This window comes from Panthera pardus, unplaced genomic scaffold (genome assembly GCF_024362965.1).
Source record: "Panthera pardus isolate Hobbes unplaced genomic scaffold, ASM2436296v1 HiC_scaffold_15, whole genome shotgun sequence".
Taxonomy (NCBI): domain Eukaryota; kingdom Metazoa; phylum Chordata; class Mammalia; order Carnivora; family Felidae; genus Panthera; species Panthera pardus.
The window spans coordinates 75,708,706-75,731,621 of NW_026526710.1; the positions used below are offsets into that span (position 1 = coordinate 75,708,706).

Sequence of the window (22,916 nt, forward strand, 5' to 3'; positions counted from 1 at the left end):
TGCGGCTCCCGAGGGAAAACCAAAACCAATAGGCGGGAATTACAAGGAAGAAGGTTTATGGTCCAAATGGGAAGGGTCTTTCTTGAGGGCTGAGCTGTGCCACCATGGATCCTGGCTGTTTTCTAAAGAGGCGAACCACCAACACAAGGGCTTCTCCGGTGGGTGCTGACTGGTGTCACTAATGCTGTGGGAAGCACTCCTTGATGGCCTTTTTCAAATTTCAGATTATTTGATTCTAATCCTTTACCGATGTTACTGTGATTTAAATTCAGTCTCTATGGATGCCTGACTAATGAGAATGTTGGTTTGAGTTGAGGTAGAAACGTAAGTCGGTCAGTCTAGAATTCGAATTGATGTTGTCAACACTGGAAGATCTCAGCTTCCAAAGATGTCTCTGAATGTGGATGAGGGAAAACGGTAGGCACTTACAGAAAGTGTGCAATTATAATACATGTTGTGCTCGTTATAGAGTGATCACAAAAGGAAGAAAGTAGGAATTCCCTATGATGATTTAGTTTTGTTTTGGTTTTTTTCCCCAAGTGAGTCTTGGACGATGTGTCTAGGCATAGGTTCCGGGGCTTTCAGTTGCAGCTCGTGCACACGGCTGCACTTCTCCCTCTTGTTCTTATAGAACCTGCTTTCCAAAATGGCTAGGGAAAGTAGCCTTGCCTATTCATAGCCTCACATCCAGCCCTTAGAATGCTTCACATTTGGGTACAGTTTTTGTCTAAACACAATTTTTCACATTTTGCTTCCTGCATTCTTTCCCATAGGTTACCACGCAAATCACTTAGGAGAAACAGAAACACTTAATCGTTTCAGTGACCGTGAAAGAGACTGCTGTGGTCTGCCTCTGCCCCAGCTCAGACTTGACGGGTGTCACGAGGGTGTAACTTGCACATGGGTGGCTTTGGGAATGACTGATGTCTTTGACCCCCTCAGGGGCTAACTTGTCTGGCATAATTGCAGGTGGAGGCCCTGTGGCCTCCAAGATCATCGATAAGGTCGTGCTAGAGGTCACTGAGGGTGGTTCAGAGTGAACATTTACCAGCCAAACATGCAAAGTGGAAAATCCTGAAATCTTCAAGGTGGACTGGCCTTTCCTCCCCTTAGTTTTAGGAAACTAAGATGATTCCCTTCTTTGGCAGACTCTCCACCGCTTAAGGAAGGGATAATGAATTTATACTCAAATAACTGATTCTTTAAATTAGCTGGATTGTACGAACTGGAAGAAAGCATTTAACATAGTTGCAACTGAAACAGATAAACCATACTTCTTAGCAATGTTTTTCTTTCAGCTATCTCATGTAGAATACCCAACCCATTCTTCCTTGGTTTGGCTTACACTGATTAAACGAATTACAGCATGCTGTTAATTGTACTTATTTTTTTTAAGTTTATTCATTTTTGAGAGAGAGAGAGAGAGAGAGAGAGTGAGAGCACAAGTAGGGGAGGGGCAGAGAGAGAGAGACACAGAATCCGAAGCAGGCTCCAGGCTCTGAGCTGTCAGCACAGAGCCTGATGTGGGGCTTGAATTCACATGTCGTGAGATCATGACCTGAGCCGAAGTCTGTCGCTTAACCGACTAAGCCACCTGGGTGCCCCACCAATAGTTGTACTTACTAAAAAATTATGATCAACACCATTCTTTTCTTTGATAGCCTTCAACTTACTCAGAACCTCGTTTATAGGTTGCTAAAACTCAGAATGCCTTTTTTCAAAGAAACAGTGTTGTTCAGTGTGATTATATTACCAAGGTAGTTCTTCAAAACTTGTTTCCCTCATCTGCAGCTGAACTATGGTATCAGTGAGGAGCTAACCTTCGCTGGGCATGGGTACGTACCCGGCACAGAGCGAAACTCTGAGAGGAAGGAATTATTATTTTCTCCACTTAAAATGTTTTTACACGTTTATTTATTTTTGAGAGAGAGAGAGAGAGACAGAGACAGAGGGGGACAGAGGATCCGAAGCAGGCTCTGTGCTGACAGCAGAGAGCCCGATACAGGGCTCCAATTCACAAACCATGAGATCAAGTCGAAGTCGGACACTTAAACGACTGAGCCATATTTTCTGCATTTTACAGATGGGAAACCGAGGCTTAGGCTTAGTAATTTAACACACAAGTGAAAAGTGACAGACTGGATTTTCAGACCCAGAGAGTTTGATACAAGACCTCAGCCCTTGACCATGATAAACCCTGCCCTATTTACTGCTTTGTGTTGTGGGACTCAGAACCGGGGCCTCTGTGGCACAAAATGAAGCAGAAAGGAAAAAAAAAAAGAGTCTATTCCTCCTTTCCTTCATGCAGGAATGGGCACAGTTTAGAAATAACATTTATGGAAGATTTGCAAGCTTCCAAAGAAGTTTCATACTTGAAATCATTTCATGGGCAAGTGTGCTTTATTTTATGTGCATTCTTTTTTTCTGTGTGTAACTGCAGTTCTTATCTCTCACTTCCTCTTCGTCACGCTCTTCTTTCTTCTGGCCTTTAGGGGCTCATTGTCGCAAGTCCCTCTCCAGAATGGAATGGAAAGAGCCCTGGATTTGGTGTCGGGAGATCTCAGTTGAAATCCTGTTTCTGTGCACCTAGAAGCTGACGGGCTTGGGGGGAAGGCATCCGCTTCTCAGAGTTCAGTCTCCTTCCTGTGCAGAATGCACATTCCAAGATGGCCTCCTTCACTAGGCTGCTGGGAGATTCTAAAGGAAGGGCTTGATAAGCTGTTAACTTTAAACTCAACACCTAATAAACAAATAATCCAGTCAAGAAGTGGGCAAAAGACATGAACAGACACTTTTCCAAAGAAGACATCCAGATGGCTAACAGACACATGAAAAGATGCTCAACATCACTCCTCATCAGGGAAATGCAAATCAAAACCACAATGAGATACCACCTCACACCCGTCAGAATGGCTAAAATGAACAACTCAGGTGTTGAACAACAGATGTTGGGGAGAATGCAGAGAAATGGGAACACTTTTGCACTGCTGGTGGGAATGCAAACTGGTGCAGCCACTCCGGAAAACAGTTTGGAGGTTCCTCAAAAAATTAAAAACAGAACTACCCTATGACCCAGCAATTGCACTAGTAGGTATTTATCCAAAGGATACAGAAGTGCTGATTTGAAGGGGCACACGCACCCCAATGTTTATACCAGCACTATCAACAATAGCCAAATTATGGAAAGAGCCCAAACGTCCATTGACTAATAAGTGGATTAAGAAGATGTGGTATATGTAGAAAATATACTATACAGAATGGAATACTACTAGGCAATCAAAAAGAATGAAATCTTGCCATTTGCAACAGCGTGGATGGCACTAGAATATATTATGCTAAGCAATAATAAGTCAGTTAGAGAAAGACAAGTATCATATGATTTTACTCATATGTGGAATTTAAGAACCAAAACAAGTGAACATAGGGGAAGGGATGGAAAAATAAGACTAAAACAGAGAGGAAGGCAAACCATAAATCCAGAGAACAAACTGAGGATTGCTGGCGGGGTGTTGGGTAGGGGGATGGGCTAAATGGATGATGGGCATTAAGGAGGGCACTTGGGATGAACACTGGGTATTATATGTAAGTGATGAATCACTAAATTACTCCTGAAATCATTATTACACTATATGATAACTAACCTGGATTTAAATTAAAAAATAAATAAATAAATAAATAAATAAATAAATAAATAAATAATTCTATTGTAAATAATAAAAAAAAAAAAATTACAGGCTGCCAAAATGCACAGCTATCTGGGGCCCTGCACAAGGGCCCCAAAGAATGCTCTTTGGGTCATGCTTTCTTTTGTTGTGTCTCTTCCTACTTCTCTCTCTGCTTACTCCTTCTCCATGTTGTCTGCAGGCTTGATTATCTAATGCCAATTCCTTACTTACCCTAGTGGTGTCATTTTGCAGTCATTCTGAATTTCTAGTTTTGTCTGGTGGGAATGATTCAGAGAAACAGTTTTGAGCACTTTTCTCAGATTTTTAAAATTCGAATTGTATCTCTCTTTTTAAGTGAGTTGAGGACACATTCCAACTCACAACTAGTTCAATCCCTTTGTTTATGACAGAACATTATTTTTTTCATTTTGCCATTTACCTTTAAACTTGCTGATATAATAAATCTAATATTAACCACTTCCCTTAACTCATTTGATGGGTAACTTTGAATCAGGTGAGTCATTCCAGTGATGCGGATTCATTGTAATGAGATTGTTTCCCAATCTCCACTACCTCACAATTTAGATTTTAATTGCTTTAGGTTGGATATAGCAATTATATTTTCACAGGACTGAATAAAATTCCGCAACATATAACCACTGAGGAAATATTGGTGATGCTGCGCTATTAAAAGTTTACTGTTGCGTAGAGTGTTTTCCAGTGCATCACTTTGCACAACCCATGTGGGTTGGTTCACGCTAATAACACATTCCCAGAGTTTGTTGTAAATAGCTTCCATTGTCTCAGCTGACCTTTGAGTCCTCATAGTTTCCATATGAAGTGCTGTTGGAGGCAGCCAAAGAGGTACAAGAAGACAATTAATGCCAGAGAAGCCAAGGAAGTAAAAAATAAAAGGTGGGGAGCAAAGCATACAGTATGTTGGAACATTTTAACTATGGGGTTTTTTCATTTTAATGCTGCGGGGTTTTCTTCCTTTTCAACTTTCATATCCTTGCCCCTAATCAGTTATGCAGGGGAAAGAAAGAAAAGAGAAGAGAAAAGAAAGAAGAAAAAAAAAAAGATGAGAAAAAAGAAAAGGAAAAAGAAAAGAAAAAATGTAATTAGTGGAAAGAGGGACTCACACAGTTTTGTGAACTGTTTTCTACGAACATAACGTTCTAACATTCTAGGAGCCTAACCTTTAGTTCAAACAGAATGTACAGAGGCTGAATATTAAGCCATTGTATCTCTAATGGAAACAAGACAATCAGTTCCCCCTCCTGAAGCCTTTTCTTGCCAGGGATATGCTTCTGGAGGGTGTAGCAGCCAGTTCTGCTGAGGGAGCCCTCTGGTTATGGAATGCCAACCCTTCCTCTCCCAACAAATGGAATCAAGAAGCTTAATTGGCCATTTTTTTTAATATGGTGACTTTGGTTCTGCTCATGAAAAAGTGTGATAAAAAGAAGAGATATCTAAATCATTTTAGTATCTCTCATAAATGAATTTGCTGAATGCGTGGATTTGTCCACAAATGGTTCCATTGATTATACTTTCTAAATTCTACATTGGCTTATATCATCACTTATCTGACCAGGTGTCCTGGTTCATTGATGATTTTTTCTCTTCAAATTCAAACCATTTTGACTTTTTTCACTAGACTTGCATTTCGATATTGATTGGATAATGGGGGGCTGTAATTGTGTCTTTTCTGTACCCTCATTATTTTATACCTCAAATTCCTCTGCCTTCTCCCTCCAAACTACGTCACTGCAACCCTCACACACAATTTCCATACTCTTTGTCTCATGACATTCTTTGCCACTTTCTGCTCTTCCATTTTTATTCTGTCAGCATGTTTCTTTCTGTTTTTCTTTTGGGGAAGTAAATTTTTTCTGGGTTTACTAGAGTATTACTAATTCCCTTATAGACTTAACTCTCTCCCCAAATTGATACTAATTGATGTCAAACATAATATGAGAATAAGACGTTTTTCTTTCCACTATCATGTGCGAGAGCTTAATTTTAATCATAAAATCATTACTGAATATAGAAGTAGTTTGACACCTTTGATTAATATATTTTATTTTAAACAGGATAACATCCATTTGATAGAAGGAAACAATGCAATCAAAATCAGATCGCGGGGAGCGTGGATGGCTCAGTCAGTTAAGCGTTTGGCTCTTGGTTTCCACTCGGGTCATGATCTCACAGTTTTGTGAGTTCAATCCCCCCATCGGGATCCGTGCTGACAGGGCAGAGTCTGCTTGAGAATCTCTGTCTCCTTCTCTCTCTGCCCCTCCCCCACTTGGCTGTCGCTATCTCTCTCAAAAATAAATAAACTTAAATTTGTTTTAAAAATTAGATCGCAATTTCTATTTCCTGGAAAGAGATATAAATAGATAAGCATGTTGCATATAGGACACACCAAGAATCATATACAGAAACTACCACCCATGGGTACACTAAATTTCTTAACATCCAAAGATGGCAATTGTAAATAGAATTATGTGAATCCCAGCTGCCTCATGAGGACAAGTCAAAATAAAACAGAAAATCATGTACCCATTAAGAGGAGAAAATATCTGTGTAAAAGAAAAAAGAATACATCCATAAATCAATTACTAGTTTTTTAAAATTAGAAACCTAAATATTATTTAGAATTACTTTTGACAAGCATCTGTTTTTGAAAATAAGTGCTTTGAAAAAACCAACAATGGTTTCTGGTAGATAAGATGGATTAAAGAAAAATGCCTTTACATCAAATAAAGAAGGTCTGTTTCAGAAGAGTCTGGAATGTGTGTGGAATATACACAGACAGGCAAAAGTGACCATGGAGATGCATAATAGCACAAACAATGGGTTCAGAGGAATTCCTTACTTCATACTTGATGAAAATATTTCATTTCTCTTCATCAAAATTTATATCTTCTATGCTTCACCTTGGAAAGCTATACTTAGATCTATACATGAATTGAGAATATTCATGAAGTTGAGTCAATAAGCCAGCCACCACCTGTAGCTTGAACATTAGGGAACATGGCGCCACCCAAAGATTTCTCCTTCCACCTTCAACATAGCAACAAGGAGACTCCATTGCACAAGAAAACCTCAGCTCCCTCACACAGCTCTCCTTCTAGAATGCCTGAGGGCTGTTCCCTGTGCAACTCTGTTCTAGCAGATAGGTACTGCTGTTTTAAGAAAAATTTGGCATGAGATTAAAGATAAAATTTGAAATGAAATGTCTTATGAATTAATCTCCTTGGTCTTGACATTGAAAAATTGAGAACAAGGAATGAAGGGAGAAAATCTGTCAAAATGATGAATAAATCATTAAGTTGAACACTTAAAATAAGCTTCACCTGGCTCTATCTTAGACCAAGACATCTAGGCCAAAGGATCAGGAATAAACACTTGTAAATAATTTTATGGGAGTAATTAAAATTTCAGAGCAGAAAACCATATACTTCCATATGGAGAATAATATTTGAGAAATATAATTTAACAAGTGTTCTATTTAGGAAATGTTTCTAAACAAAGAACCATGAAAGCTATGGACTATAACTTGTACAATATCTTATTTTTCCTGATTGAAATATATATACTTTTCTAGAAAAGAGCCCTCCCTCTACCCCTATGACTGTTCTACAAAAAAAAAATTTTTTTTTCGAGAGCACAAATGAGCAAGGTGGCAGAAAGAGAAAGAGAGAGAGAGAGAGAGAGAGAGAGAGAGAGAAGTGGGGCTTGCTCCAAGCAGGGCTTGTGTTTACCTGAAGCAGGGCTAGAGCTCACCCAATGGAGGCAGGACTCGAACCCATGAACCATGAGATCATGATCTGAGCCAAAGTCAGATGTTTAACTGACTGAGCCACCCAGGCACACCAACAAATATTTTTTAAAAGGAGTTACTTTCCTTATGATAATATTGTCTCTCTTTCATTAATTTGTACCACATTTAAATTAGTTTAGATATTATATACATTAGCTTGTTCTTCTTTATCAGGCACAAACTGCCCTAAATCTGGCCACTTGAAGCCCCCTCAAGGCAGATCCCAAGTTATTGCGACATGTTTTCATCATGTTTGAAGCACTTCCTTACTCCTTGGTCCTACAAGATATCCCAGGACTACTCTGTACTTTCCCTGTCTAATTTCCCAAATCAGCCAATTCTTTGAGAAGCTCTAGTTCCTTTTATTAGAGAATGGTATTTAGAAAACAAGATTTGGGTGCCAGAAGTGCTCCTTGCTTTATGGGTATCTTCATTTCTAAGACATTTCGGTAGGCAGAGAGAGAAAAGTACCATGAAGTGATATGATATATAACAAATGTAATAACAAATATAATTAATAGCGTATCGTATCATGTCATATCATAATGTGTATTTACACCGGTAGCCACGTGTCAAATCCAGCCCTGCAGGGTTTGTTTTCACCCTGCTCCATGTTTTATTTGCAAATCGCTCTCCCACAGTGAAAGACCTGCTTCTCGGAAACATCGATATATTTACTTACTTCCTATAATGCATACAAAAATATTTTGGAATCAGTTTGAAACTCTTGTTAACAGGCTGAAGGTTACTTAGGAAGGGACGTTTCGTGAGTTCTTACTGACCCCTAGTGTTTTTCTTTGCTGCTTCTGTAGTTTCTCAAATGGTTCTCCATCAAGGGTTGCCGGTTGTACCTCCGGTTTTTTCACCCTCAACATTAATGGCATTTTCTGCCAGATGAATTTTTGTTGTGGTTGACTGTCCTGCACATTGAGAGCTACATAGATTTAGTAGCAGCTGTCGCCTCTACATAATCGAATAGCACCACTTCCTCCCAAGTTGTGACAGTCAAAAATGTCTCCAGACATTGCTAACAACCCCTACTGTTCTTAATTTTCTAGTTGACCGCAATACTATCTTTGCCTCAGAGAAGGAATGGAAATCCTGCCAAGTTTGAGGATTCAAAAAAAAAAAGGAATAAAGAGATTAAGATCATTGAGGGCAAAGCCCTCAACTCAGGAATGAGGATTTTAGAGGCTAGGCTGATCCAATAAGGGGCTTTTCTTGACTAGAACATGCTACCTGTAGATTGACCTGGGAAGAATTCGATACTATGACCAGATTCCCTGAGCATTATGATCCTACACTGTATAAAGTATATGGAGCTGATTAACTAAGTGAACTGGCAATTTGACATCATCTTGGCTTCATGAAGAACTAAGAAATAAGCATTCTAGGATCCTGGATGCCTTTATTGATAGGCCCTCTGTGTTGATGTGGGTCTCAGTTGGTTCCAAATTCCATCACTTGTCCTGGGTATCTATGTAGGAGGGAAGTCATAGAGAATATTTGCTCTGAATTACCCCTTTTCCTCCAAATAGCTTCATTGGGAGTCATGGGTAAACCCCTTTCTAGTCTGGGGCGATCTCCTATAGGATGTGGGAATTGGAGACCCACACCTTCATAAATATTGCCCCATGTTCAAATGCTTAAATCCTCCCTCTACATTGCTCTTGCAAATCTCTGCCAGGTTTTTCAAAAATCTATCCCTATTAAATTTTACATTTTTGGATTTGATATATTCTGAATGTATTATCTTACCTACAGAAGAGGAACATATTTCCTCTTAGATTCGTGTCATCTACGAATTCAAACAACTGGTCATCACTGCCTTTGGTAGTCATTAAATAACATAGCCGATGGCTCTGTTTGCCCTTTAGGGGGATACCAGTAGCCCTTAAAAACCCTGTGGCCAAAAACTTCAGCTATGGCCAGAAATTTATATTAATGAACAATACGTTTGGGTTAATGCCTGAGAAGATTTGTTAAAATTAAAACGTAATATCTTTTAGTGGTAATCAATTAAGTTTTGAAGGTAAGAGGACCAGGGATTGAAGCCAGGCTCCAGTGCCATGGGAATTTGGAGACTTACTTTGCCTCTCTGGCTCTCTGCTTCTCCAGTGAAAATAGGAAAGACTAGTGCCAGCTTTGGAGCACTGTTGTAAGGATTAACATGGTGGCACGTATAATGTACCTATCACTGTCCCAGTACACGGTTGACCCTCAATGAATGCTTGTTCTTTACTAAGTTGTTCCAACATTCCCTTCTGGCAGAAAATAACCTGAATAACTACGTGTGCCTGCTTTTTCCAAAGTACTTCTGGTTTAACACCTGCATAGAACCAGGAGTTCCTAATTTTATATCCTTCTTAGACTTCTCTAAAGAGTTCTCCCATCAAATGTTAACTGTCACCATATTTACTCTAGGGGAATGCTTTTTTTTTTGTTTTTTTTTGTTTTTTTTTTGTTTTGAGAATGGTAGGGCAGGAGGCTATCATACTAAAACACACCAGTCTTTTTATTTGATGCAAAACTAAACACACACACACACACACACACACACACCCTCCAATACATCTTAAGGCTACTTTCCCACAAAGTGAGGTAGCGCATTTACTAGTTTGAATTATTTTTCTGGAACAAGACTGACCCCTAGAGGACAGGTGTTGCACTTAAACTACCAAGAGCCAATGTCAGCTACTAGTAAGTTACAGAGTATGGAGGTGGTAGAAGGAGGCAGACAGATGCTGGAACTGGCAGGGTATGAGTGAGGATCTTACTTCTGCACTAACTAATGAGAAAATTTTCATATCTCCTTGATCTCCTTGTAAAAAGTGTATACTTTTTACAAACTTATTGGCATGTTCTGTACAATAAGCTGCATTTTAACAATATTTGTTCTTCGAATCCATGAGCATGGAATGTCTTTCCATGTCTCTGTGTCATCTTCGATTCCTTTCACCATTGTTTTATAGTTTTCAGAGCACAGGTCTTTCACCTCGGTTAGTCTTACTTCTAGGTATCTTATTGGTTTTGGTGCAGTTGTAAATGGGATCCATTCCGTAATTTCTCTTTCTGTTGCTTCATTATTGGAGTATAGACATGGATGAGAATTCTGTATGTTGATTTGGTATGCTGTGACTTTCCTGAATTCGAGTATCAGTTCGGCCAATTTTCTGGTAGAGTCTTTGGGTTCTCTACATACAGTATCATGTCATCTGTAAGTAGTGAAATTTTACTTCTCCCCTGGTGATTTGGATGCCTTTTATTTCTTTTTGTTGTCTGATCGCTGTAGCTAGCACTTCCAGTACTATGTTAAATAACAGTTGGGAGGGGCGCCTGGGTGGCTCAGTTGGTTGGGCGGCCGACTTCAGCTCAGGTCATAATCTCGCGGTCCGTGAGTTCGAGCTCCGTGTCGGGCTCTGTGCTGACAGCTCAGAGCCTGGAGCCTGTTTCAGATTCTGTGTCTCCCTCTCTCTCTGACCCTCCCCCGTTCATGCTTTGTCTCTCTGTGTCTCAAAAATAAATAAACGTAAAAAAAAAAAAATAACAGTTGTGAGAGCGGACATCCCTGTCTTGTTCCTGACTGTAGAGGAAAAACTCTCCGTTTGTCCCCACTGAGGATGATATTAGCTGCGGGCTTTTCATCTATGACTTTTTATGTTGAGGTATGTTCCCTGTAAACCTAAACCTACTTTGTTGAGGTGTTGTTTTTTTTTTTTAATCATGAATGGATGTTTTACTTTGTTAAATGCTTTTTCTCCATCTCCGGAAATGATCATATCGTTCTTATCGTTTCTTTTATTAATGTTGTGTATCATGTTGCTGATTTAAAATAATTGAACCACACTTGCAACCCAGGAATAAATCCCACTTCATTGTGGTGAGTGATTTTTTAAAATATATTGTTGGATTCAGTTTGTTAGTATTTTATTGAGAGTTGTACATCCATGTTCATCAGGGAGATTGGCCTGTAGTTCTATTTTTTAGTGGAATCTTCATCTAGTTTTTGTATCAGGGTAATGTTGGCTTTGTGGAATAAGTTTGGAAATTTTTCTTCCTTTTCCGTTTTTTAGAATAGTTTGAGAACAATAGGTATTAACTCTTCTTTAAATGTTTGGTAGAATTCACCTTTGAAGCCATCTGGCCCTGGACTCTTGTCTGTTAGGAGTTTTTTGAATTGTGATTCAATTTTTTTGCTGGTTATTGATCTGTTCAAGTTTTCTATTTCTTCCTGTTTCAGTTTTGGTAGTTTATAGTTTTGGGGATTTATTCATTTCTTTCAGATTGTCCAATTTGTTGGCATATAGTTTTTCATAATGTTCTCTTATAATTGTATTTCTGTGGTGTTGATTGTTATTTCTCCTTTCTCATTTGTGGTTTTGTGTGCATCCTTTCTCTTTTATTTTTAATAAGTCTGGCTAGAAGTTTATCAATTTTATTAACTTTTTCAAAGCACCAGCTCCTGGTTTTATTGATCTGTTCTACTGGGGTTTTTGCTTTGTTTTGTTTTATTTTATTTTATTTTATTTTATTTTATTTTATTTTATTTTATTTTTTAGTTTATATATCATTTATTTTTGCTTTAATATTCATTATTTCCTCCCTCCTTCTGGATTTAGGCTTAATTTGTTGTTCCTCATCTAGTTCCATTAGGTGTAAGCTTAGGCTTTTTATTGAAATTTTCTCGCTTCTTAAGGTGGGTCTGTATTGCTCTATACTTCTCTCTTAAGACTCCTTTTGCTGCATCCCAAAGGTTTTAGACCATTGTGTTTTCATTTTCATTTGTTTCCATGTATTTTTAAAATGTCTTCTTTGATTTCCTGGTTGACCTATTTGTTGTTTAGTAGCATGTTTTTCAACCTTCATGTATTTGTGATCTTTCCAAATTTTCTTGTGGTTGACTTCAAGTTTCATAATGTTGTGTTCAGAAAAGATGCATGGTACGATTTCAATCTTTCTGTATTTGTTGAGGCCTGATTTGTGAGCTAGTATTGGTCTATTCTAGAGAATGTCCCACGTGCACTTGAAAAGAATGTGTATTCTGTTGTTTTAGGATGGAATGTTCTGTATATGGCTGTTAAGTCCATCTGGTCCAGTATGTCATTCAAAGCCATTGTTTCTTTGTTGATTTTCTATTAGATAATCTGTCCATTGATGTCAGTGGGATGTTAAAGTCCTCTACTATTATTGTATTATTACCAATTAGTTCCTTTATGTCTGTTATTATTTGTTTTATATATTTGGGTGCTTTCATTTTGGGTGCATAAATATTTCCAATTGTTAGATCTTCTTGTTGGATTGTCCCCTTTATTATGATATAGTGCCCTTCTTTATCTCTTACAGTTTTTGTTTTAAAATCTAGCTTGTCTGATATGTATATTGCTCTTCCAACTTTTTTCGACATCCATTTACCTGATAAATATTACTCTGTCCCCACACTTTCAATCTTCAGGTGTCTTTAGGTCTAAAATGAGCCTCTTGTAGGCAGAATGTAGATGGGTCTTGATTTTTTATTCATTCTGACACCTTATGTCTTTTGACCGGAGCATTTAGTCCATTTACATTTGGAGTAATTATTAATAGAGTAATTTGGAGTAATAATTAATATGTATTTATTGCCATTTTGTTACTTGTTTTGTCACCGTTTTTGGAGATTTTCTCTGATCCTTTCTTGTCTCTGTCACTTTCAGTTTCTCCTTTCCACTCTAAGAGGCCCCTTTAATATTTCTTGTAGGGATGGTTTAGTGGTCATGAACTCCTTTAGACATCCCATGCCCATGGATTAGAAGAATAAATATTGTTAAAATGTCTGTACTATCCAAAGCAATCTACACATTTAATGTAACTCCTATCAAAATGCCAGCAGCATTTTTCACAGAGCTAGAACAAATAACACTAAATTTGTATGGAACCACAAAAACCCTAAATAGCCAAAGCATCCTTGAAAAAGAAAAGCAAAGCTGGAGGCATCACAGTTCTGGACTTCAAGGTATATTACAAAGCTATAGTAATCAAAACAGTATGGTACTAGCACAAAGATAGACACATAGATCAATGAAACTGAAATGAACCCACAACTATAAAGTCAATTAATGTCCAACAAAGCAGGAAAGAATATCCAATTGGAAAAAGACAGTCTTTTCAACAAATGGTGTTGAGAAAACTGGACAGTAACACGCAAAAGAATGAAACCGGGCCACTTTCTTAAACTGTACGCAAAAATAAATTCCAACTGGGTTCAAGACCTAACTGAATCCCAAGCAGACTCTGCACTGTCAGTGCAGAGCCCAGTGTGGGGCTCGATCCTACAAACTATGAGATCATGACCTGAGCTGAAATCGAGAATCGGTTACTTCACTGTCTGGGCCATCCAGGTACCCCAAAGTTTAAGTAGCTTGCCCAAAGTCACACAGCTAGTAAGTGGCAAAACCAGGCTTGGAATCCACTACCTACCTCTGTAGCCTGTGGGTTTAGCTATCACGCTGTTCTTTTATCATTGCGTTGATGGTGGATTTTCAGTGGAGTTAATGAGACTTAACTAAAGGTGGTGTAGTCAACAGAGTAGAGCAGTGTGGAACTAGATGGTGTGTTATGCTCTTGGGGCTTGGAGGCACATCCTCTGCTGATCTTGGGCTCTCAGGGGTGTCTCCTAACACCTACCACCCCCCGAAACCCAAATCCAGGCATCTGAACACCTTTAACTTCGTGCCCAGAGAGTATTAGAGTTCCAGCTCTGATCCTTACTATCTGTGTAGCCTTAATGTCTTTTGAACTTGTTTTCTCCTCTGAAACAGAGTAACAATAGTACTAAATGCATTGATTACTGTATAAATTAAATTAGATCACATGTAAATCACTCAGTACAGTGAACGCATACGGTAGCTACTCTACAACTGTTATTTGTCACTGTGGTATTATTGTTATTGTTATTAATTACATCGAAGCTGGTGCTCTTTTCACTGGAAAAACATATTGTCTGTATATAAGTACAAAAGTAGGGGAAGCAGAAATGAGGTGGGTCCTTCAGCACAGCATTGATGGAAGGGGGTTGTGGGTGGAGGTGGGAAGGAGGAAGCAGTGGTTCCTGGAGGGCTCACAGAGAAGGTGCCGGAATGGCGGTGCAAAGGATGTGGAGGGTGGCTTTGGGTGGCTGGGGGGGCTTGAGGGAGCACCACAAAAAATAGCTCAGTTGAATTAAATTCACTCAACAGTCACCGAATGCTTGCTTTACTCAAAGCAAAGATAAATATGATACACTGTAAAATCATGGCCAAGAGGGCAAGACAGACAAGTAAACCATTGCCTGTTGGAATTTGGGGGGGAAGGAACCAGGTATGTGCTGAAGGGTTAGGGGAAGTTCTCAGCCCCGGAAATGGTTATAGCAAGAACAAGGAGCAAGACGCACTAGAAGTCAGATGTGCAACTTTTTACACCCCTCCCCACCCAAAAAAGCCAAAAAAGGAACTTTAAGGATTGCCAAAGCCAAAGGAGGCCGAAAGCAATGATAAAAAAACTGGGATATGGAGGCAGAAACTGAGAGTCAGGAAGGAATCAACATGTTTGAACGAGTGAGAGTAGCTGGGTGGGGTGAGGTGGGGAGTCGGGAGTGGCGGATACTTTACACAGCTGTGTGTGCCCTTGGCTGAGTTTTAAGACAGTAATAAAACACTCTCCAATAAAGATAATGTAAACCCTCATTGTAAATCGGATTAAAAACTTTTGACTTATTGAATCAAATGCATAAATTAAATAATAAATAAAGCAACAAAAATTTAATACTAATTACAACAATAAATTGTCAATGAATGAGTGTTCACAACTTCCCTCCACCCCTGTTTCCCTCTATTCTCTCTGTTTCTGTCAGGTGGGGAGCTTTCTTGCCTCACAGATTCGCTTCCAGGCAGGAGAAGCTGAGTAATGCATATCACAAAGAGGAAATGAAAAGAGGCCAGAGGGTAAATGAACCTATACAGTCCTTTAGGGCTGACCAAAGAGAGGTGAGGACAGGGGCCGAATGAATTGTTGTCCAGTGAGAGGTCCGGGCTGAAAGAAGGACAGCAGAGCGGGGAGCTTGGGCGAAGAGGGGACTGGGCTGGGAGAATCATGGCAGGGGTGCCTGAGTGGCTCAGTTGGTTAAGCATCTGACTTCTGCTCGGGTCATGATCTCACTGTTCTGTTAGTGAGTTCGAGCCCCACATGGGGCTCAGGCTCTCTCCTGTTGGCACAGAGCCTACTTCAGAACCTCTGTCTGTCCCCCTCTCTCTCTGCCCCTTCTGCCCACCCAAAAATAAATGAACATAAAAAAAAAAAAGAGTGGCAAAGGGACTTACCAGGTCATGTTCTGGGTTCCCAACTGGAAACCCTTTAATATTCTCCCAGGAGATGGAAGTAAAGGGTGGAATTGGTTATTTCTGGTCTCTACACTGTCGGCACAAGGCGTGCCGTGAACCACATGTTCCTGGCGTTAAGTGTTTAACTCAGGTCAGCTTTGTCTGGGTGGAACCTCAGGAAATGACCAGAGCACAGACATTCAGAAAGGGAGAGAAAAAGTTAGCTTTAAGCTTCCCAAGGAAATAATGTGCAAACTCACCACGTTTTCTGAATTTACGTGAATCCACTCATGGTGAGGAAACCACATTCATACACCTGTCCTATTCACGAGCAGGGCTTCAAGTGTCAACATAGCAAAGTTCTCTTACGGGGGTCCAGGCTTATTCAGGGTTTTATTCTTTGAGGGACCATCACCAGATCTGAGCGTGTTATTAATGATCTCAGGATGCCATCTGTTTGTCCTTGTATGCAAGGTGTTGAATCCCACTGGAAGCAAGGAACAGTGTCAGGTTTTTTTTTGTTTGTTTGTTTCCACACTAACGAGGTTTCATAGTCTATTATAAAAGCGTGAAAGAATAATTAGAAATGAACTAATGTGGGCCAAGGCTACCAAAAAAAACCCAAAAAAACAAAAAAACAAATAAAACAAAAAAAAAAATAAACACCACCAAAACCCAAAAAACATTAAATGAGAAAACTGCATGAAGAGCCAAGAAAGAACAGTAATGCAAAATGTGAGACAGAGAGAATCACTTGCCACACAGGTGTGTGGGAGAGTGTTTTAGGCAAACATCCTTTGACACTGATTTCACTCATTAAAAAAAAAATTTTTTTAATGTTTATTTATTTGCGTGTGTGTGTGATAGAGAGACAGAGCATGAGCAGGGGAGGGGCAGAGAGAGAGGGAGATACAGAATCCGAAACAGGCTGCAGGTTCTGAGCTGACAGCAGAGAGCTCCATGCTGGGCTCGAACTCACAGACCGCGAGATCGTGACCTGAGCCAAAGTTGGACGCTTAACGAACTGAGCCACCCAGGCGCCCAGATTTCACTCGTTTGTAAGCCAAAATAAAATGCTTCAAACCTCTCCTCGGAGATGGAGATTGTTACTTGAGAAACCATTTGTTCTGTCTTTTTATGTTTGGGTGTTTCTGTGGCCAACTACCTCTATAATTGTATTTTTCGCATTGTGTCCACATGGGCCGTGATACGCGTTGACTTTCGGCTTCATTTCTTAAGCTAGGCAGGAACTTGAAGGGACCATAAAAAATAGAAGATTTTGTGAACATCTGCTTGAAAACTTTCCATGTAGATTCATTGTCTTTAGAATGACGATGTTTCCTTCCACGTGCGTGTTTGCTGGGTCTGCATTCCAAACATGTTGCAAGAATACGTGCACCGTGGGGTTGCCACACGATTCAGCAGCTGCATGATGTGCTGCCATGACCAACATGCAGGAAATGGGTTTGCGTGTGGAGCGATCTTCCTGTGTTTCCTCATGATTAGAAAGCCATATTATCAAGGAGGAGTGCTGGGTCAGCAGCTCTGCGTTGATGTGGCAACTTACTAGATATCCTGGGGTTCTTTTCTGGAGCGGGCGTGAAGGCTGGAGCGAAATGGTTGAGGCAGGCCTGCCAACGACCAAGGTCTTCAGTACAGGTCTATGTAAAAAGAGTGGGATCTGGGGACATTTGTGGCTGAAGCTTCTATACCGCTGGAGATCCCAGTAGTGTTTGAGAGGTTTAGAGGTGTGGGAGTAAATGGGCCAACCCTGTCTGGGCAGGTATTCCTGTAGGAGGAGGGCTCAGGCTCTGCCATGACCACAGGATCAGAAAGTCACGTAAGGTTTTAAATCAATTTTATTGAGAAAGTTGACTCAATCATGCAAATCATTCAGCTTACCAAAAGCAACACGAAAACGATTGAGGAAAGACTTTGATGTCCTTCATTCAAGGGAACCAGTGTATGGATCACAGGCAGTGGGGGGCCATTCTGGAGTGGGGGCAAGAGTGAGTTTTATGGAGCATTAGGAGAGGCAATGTGGAAACAGGACATGATTGGCTAGGAAGCTGGGGATTTCCTTATAAGGGATTTTCTAGGGTAAAGTAAGCTACCTAGAGCTGAATGGCAGCATCGTGATTGGTCTGGGTTAGGTTTCCTTGATAGGCATTTCCTGTAAGTGCAGGTTGACTTTGGTTTACCTTGAGATGTGGGCCAGGCCAGTGGCTAGGGACTCCCATCTTGTGGGTCCAGATATATAAATGAACTTTATCAAACGAAAATGGATGAAGCATTTCCTACATGCTGGGTGCTAGGCTGGGTGCTGGGACAGAGCAGCACACAGTTTCTTAACGTGGAGTTTTTCTCTTATTAATCTCTCTCTTGGAGGAGGCCACCTGTTTTAGGTTGCATTCTCTCAGAAGGAGACCTCAAGCCTAGGATTCCTGGAGAGCTGATTTATTTAAGGAGAGACCTCCAGGGGAAACCAGGAAGGGCTCAGGGGAGGCAGGATGAGGAAGGAGAAGAAGCCACACCAGGGTGGAGTTTCAGGGGAAGTCCCAGACTCACCTGATCCCGCGGGGAGCTCTAGAACATAACACTCAGGACACAGGAGCTGGGCTTCTGTATTCTCACATCCGGCAGCTATTGGCTAGGGCCTCCCATGGGAGATGTAAAACTCACAGGCACTTCCAGCTCTCATTACTGGAGACATGGCTTTACCACCCACTGGAAATTTTCTGAATGTTCCGTTGCAAGCCTGTATCAGCAAGTGGACAGAGCTAGAGGGTGAGCAGGCGGGCAAGGTACCAACAGTGTCCCCCACCCACCAGCGGGGGAGGTGGTAGACAGGTCATAAAGAAGAAAAGAGCACCCCGAACCTTGCTACTCAAACTGTGGCCTCAGACCAACAGCATCTGGCCTAATGGGATCCACCAACAAGGAACTTGTTAGAAACGTGGAGACTTAGGCCCAATGGAAGACTAGTTAATCAGAAACCAAATATTAATAAGATCTCCGGGAGATAGGTATGCACATTAACTTCCAATGGTCTTGGCTCCAGAATGTTAGAAAAGATGATCTACAGACCTCCTAAACTGGCAGGAATAAGCATCACGATCTGGGCTGCAACATGGTGGGCTTAGAAAGTTCTTAGTCTGAAGGCCCTCTGGCCTAGCAGCTGAAACCAGGGGCAAGAGAATGCGTTCCTGACTGCGGGCAGGGCAGTGCTCGCTTCCCTACCTGGAGCTCTATCACACCAGGCTTGCAGGTCCCAAATTTCCAGACTGTTCAGTCTCCATTATTTCAGCAAGAACTAGGATCTTTTGGGGAGGGAAGTGGGGAGAGGATGAGGAGGAAAAGTTTGGGCACTGACAGAGGAAAGAGCAAAATATAAAATAATGCAAGATTTAGAGTTGACTCCACAATCTAAGCTTGAAAAGCATATTGAAAAGTCACAGCAGGTAAATCACTTGACTCAGTTATGCATCATTAAAGGAGTCATGGCACAAGTCATGCATGAGGAGAATACTCTGGGGTAAAATATGTTGGTCACCAGGAGGCCCCCAACAGGACAAAAATGTCTCTTCCGCAACATTGAAACTTCCTGCCATTAAAGTCACACTGTAGTCAGTCAGCTGACACCATCTCCGAGGGGACACCATCTCTGGAGGGCTGCTTGCAGCACAGTTTGAGGGCCATCTGGCTAAAGACTCAGATGACACACAGTCGTTTAACCTCAGGATATTTCTAAAATGACACACGAACATCGTAGTTTTGACCGCTGTTGATTTAGAGCAGTGAGCTAGGAAGGCAAAGGGAATTGAAGAGAATGTAACAGCAATAACTTTTAGGAGGCAAAAAGTAGGTTGCTTATTGTGGGTGGTGGTTGACTTAGGAGAACCAAGAAACCTGAATCCTAGAAAGTGAGCAATCAGGAAGACTGATAATAAATGTAATGTATCCACAGCATGTCTCTAAAGGCTGAAGAATTAGCAGCACCAGGTACCTTAAGGATGGAAGCTTGAGCCAAAAATAGACCAGCGGACCGATTGGTAGTCTGCTGAAGATTCAGTCTGGCATTCCGATCCTCTCCCACGGTCCGTGCATCAGCATGCCGCCCCTCCCCCTCTAGTAAGGAAGGCAGGTGACTGGGAGTTGATTCTCCAGAGACAGCAAAACAGATGGTGGTAGCCTGTAGACAGCCGAACGCCAGACACAGCTAAGCTCAAGGCTGCCATAATGAAAAGAGAAGAGTAAGGAAAAGTTTAAATTTTGAATTGGATAGGTCTCCATAGGACCCAGAAATCCCACAGCCATTAGATCAGAACAGTTTTCTCCAGGCATTGAAAGATAGTAATATTGGGGATCTCCCAAAGACACAGCCCAGATTGATCACCCTACATTCCACACTTTTCTCCCTTTTGGCCAGGCTCCCTTCCGAGCAGAGTTTCCGGTTAGCTTTTTGATGTTCCATTCTGAACCAGGAGCAGACTAGCAGGTATCTACAAGTGATGTAGCGGGATTCTCGCACAGATGGTCGTGACACTGAGGCTTTTTAATTTCCAGCAAGAAACTTTTATTCGTGCCGGCACTGCTCAGTTGGGTTCATACCCAAAGAACTGAGCACCGAACGTCACGTGGCATAGTTTTTTGTATACATTTTCTATTTCTTTGTCTCCCGTAAATGGTAACACACATAAACATGCAGTCTGATTAAGTGGTCTCAGTTTACAAGGTCATGAGGGATGTTGTCACCTAGGCGCACAGCCAGGTTATCTTGAAGTTTTCTCTCCCTTTTTTCCTCTCTCCTTAGGGAGGGGACCCTACCACCTCCCCCCGCTTTGATGCTCGGACCCCTCTATTTTGGGTCAAAGTGCATCATGTTCGTTTAGAGGTCTATATTTCCATAACATCATTACATGGGTGGCCGTTTTTCTCTCAACCGTAGCCTCGGTGAGACTGGAGACAGACCATACAATCAAGGGAGCTAAGCAGGGTAAGATCAAGCCCCTTCCCGCGGTATCTAATAATGAAAGAACATCAAAGCATTTTCCACGCTTCAGATGCTTCTCCCAGCAGCTGTCCAGAGGGGCTGGAAAACAGTTCAGAAGCTAAAAGAGTTAACGTTCCACAGAACAACTTGGACCAGAGACAGGACAGGAGAAGAGATAAACCCATAGAGGAATCCCTCTCTGTTCACTTTGAAGGACTGTCCCAAGGTATGCTATTTCCGTACGGCTTCTCTGCGATGAATACGCTGGGTGGATGAGTACCTGGTTGGGTTTGTAAGCTCTGGCCAACGAGGAAGTTAGCTTCCCTTCTTCCTCTGTATCACTTTCCTTCTCTTTCCCCCTGGATGCCCCAGAATTGCACCGTACAAGACCCATGAACATGCGAGCTTTTCCTTAGGCTCTTTTGCCAGATAACACAAGATACTACACCCAGGCCTGAGAATGACCACACAGAGCAGATGGTTCACTCTCTACCCACTGGTTCACATGGGCCTCTGGAGGATTTGAAAGCAGCCTTTTAGGGCATGAAGCTATTGATTTTTATTTTCCTGTGATTACAGAAAATGCCAAATGTATACAAAAGCAGAGAGAACAGTTTAATGAGCCTCCATATACTCACCAGGTAGCTTTGGTTATTGTCACCCATGGCCTCTCTTGGCTCACCCATTCTTCTACTCTCTTTCTCCCTCAACTTTGATGGCTTTGAAGCAAATTCTAGGCATCATCTCATGTTACCCACAAATACTTAAGTGTCTCTTACTAAAGGTGATGGGTCTTTAAAATCATAACACAATACCTTTTATCATAACTAAAAAAATAACTTCTCCATATCATTTAAAAAAACCCAACATTCTTTAAATTTCTCGACTTGATTTAGAATTTTCTCCTTTTGTAGTTGGTTAATTCAAATTAAGTCCACCATATATATACATATGTATATATACATATATATAATTCCTCTAAGTATCATTTTAACTCATAAATTTTAATGTATTTGAAATGTTTAAATTCATTTCCATTTTAATTTTTCTTTCATGCTCAAATTGCCTTATTTTTGGTCAGTGGGAACTTTTTCACGTTGGCTTCTGGGTCCTTTTGACATGACCCCAGTAGTCTTTAATGGCCTCTTTGCTTTCTGCCATAACAAGATACTCATATTCATCCTGTATTTCCGGCCCCGGGCCTAGAATCAGTTACAGTAAAACCTTGGTTTGCGAGCATAATTCATTCTGGAAACATGCCTTGTAATCCAAAGCACTTGTATATCAACACGGGTTGGTTTCAAGAACCGTTGGCTCCGTTGCGACCACGTGCTGTTGAGCACCGTGTCTTCCTTATATTGCAAGACATGGCTCACTTATTAAGTTGAAATTTATAGAAACGTTTGCTCATCTTGAGGAATACTCGCATAACAAGTTACTCGGAATCCAAGGTTTTACTGTATTTTTTTAAGTAGCCCTAGTTGTCTCTAGCAACAAAAGTTTTAGAAGTTACTACAGGAGAACATCTTCCCGACTATGAGATGGAAAAAATTTCCTTAAAGAGATACAAAATGTTAAGCACATAAGGAGAATACAGATATATTTAACAGTATCAAGACATATCTTAAACACTTTCAAACGCCAAATTAGAGTATTTTGGCAACGTATATAATCAACAGTATATAGAAGGAACTCCAATAAATCAATTAGAAAAAAAAAAATGTTTCTCCAAACTTTCCTTGACCAAAATAAATTTCAAATAAGGATTTCACATTCACAAGAGAGGAAATCCACATCGTCACAGTCTTATGAAAGAATGTTCAATCTCTTTGGCAATCAGGGAAATGCAAATTATGACATACCATTTTAACCGTGCTCAATGGTCAAAAATCAAGAAATCTGACAATATCAAGCTCTGGAGAGGTGCGTGACGGGGATGTCTTTGTATAGTGCTGTTGAGAATATGTATTAGGAAATTGGCGAATGCGTAAATAATTTGTAATATTTTAATTCATTCAACTCATTGCTATTCCATGGAAAAAATGAACTATACTGGGATGCCTGCGTGGCTCAGTTGATTAAGCGTTGGACTTCAGCTCAGG

At 40.7% G+C, this 22,916-nt stretch overlaps 1 long non-coding RNA gene across 1 annotated transcript; it reads right to left on the minus strand.

The window, feature by feature from the left end:
• Positions 1-1,438: 1,438 nt before the first annotated feature.
• LOC109275611 (uncharacterized) lies at positions 1,439-16,390 on the minus strand. The gene is made up of 3 exons (XR_002084260.2): positions 16,082-16,390; positions 15,822-15,994; positions 1,439-2,687 (listed from the first exon to the last, which is right to left on the minus strand). It is a non-coding gene; the product is annotated as an uncharacterized LOC109275611 (long non-coding RNA).
• Between the last annotated feature and the right edge of the window lie 6,526 nt (positions 16,391-22,916).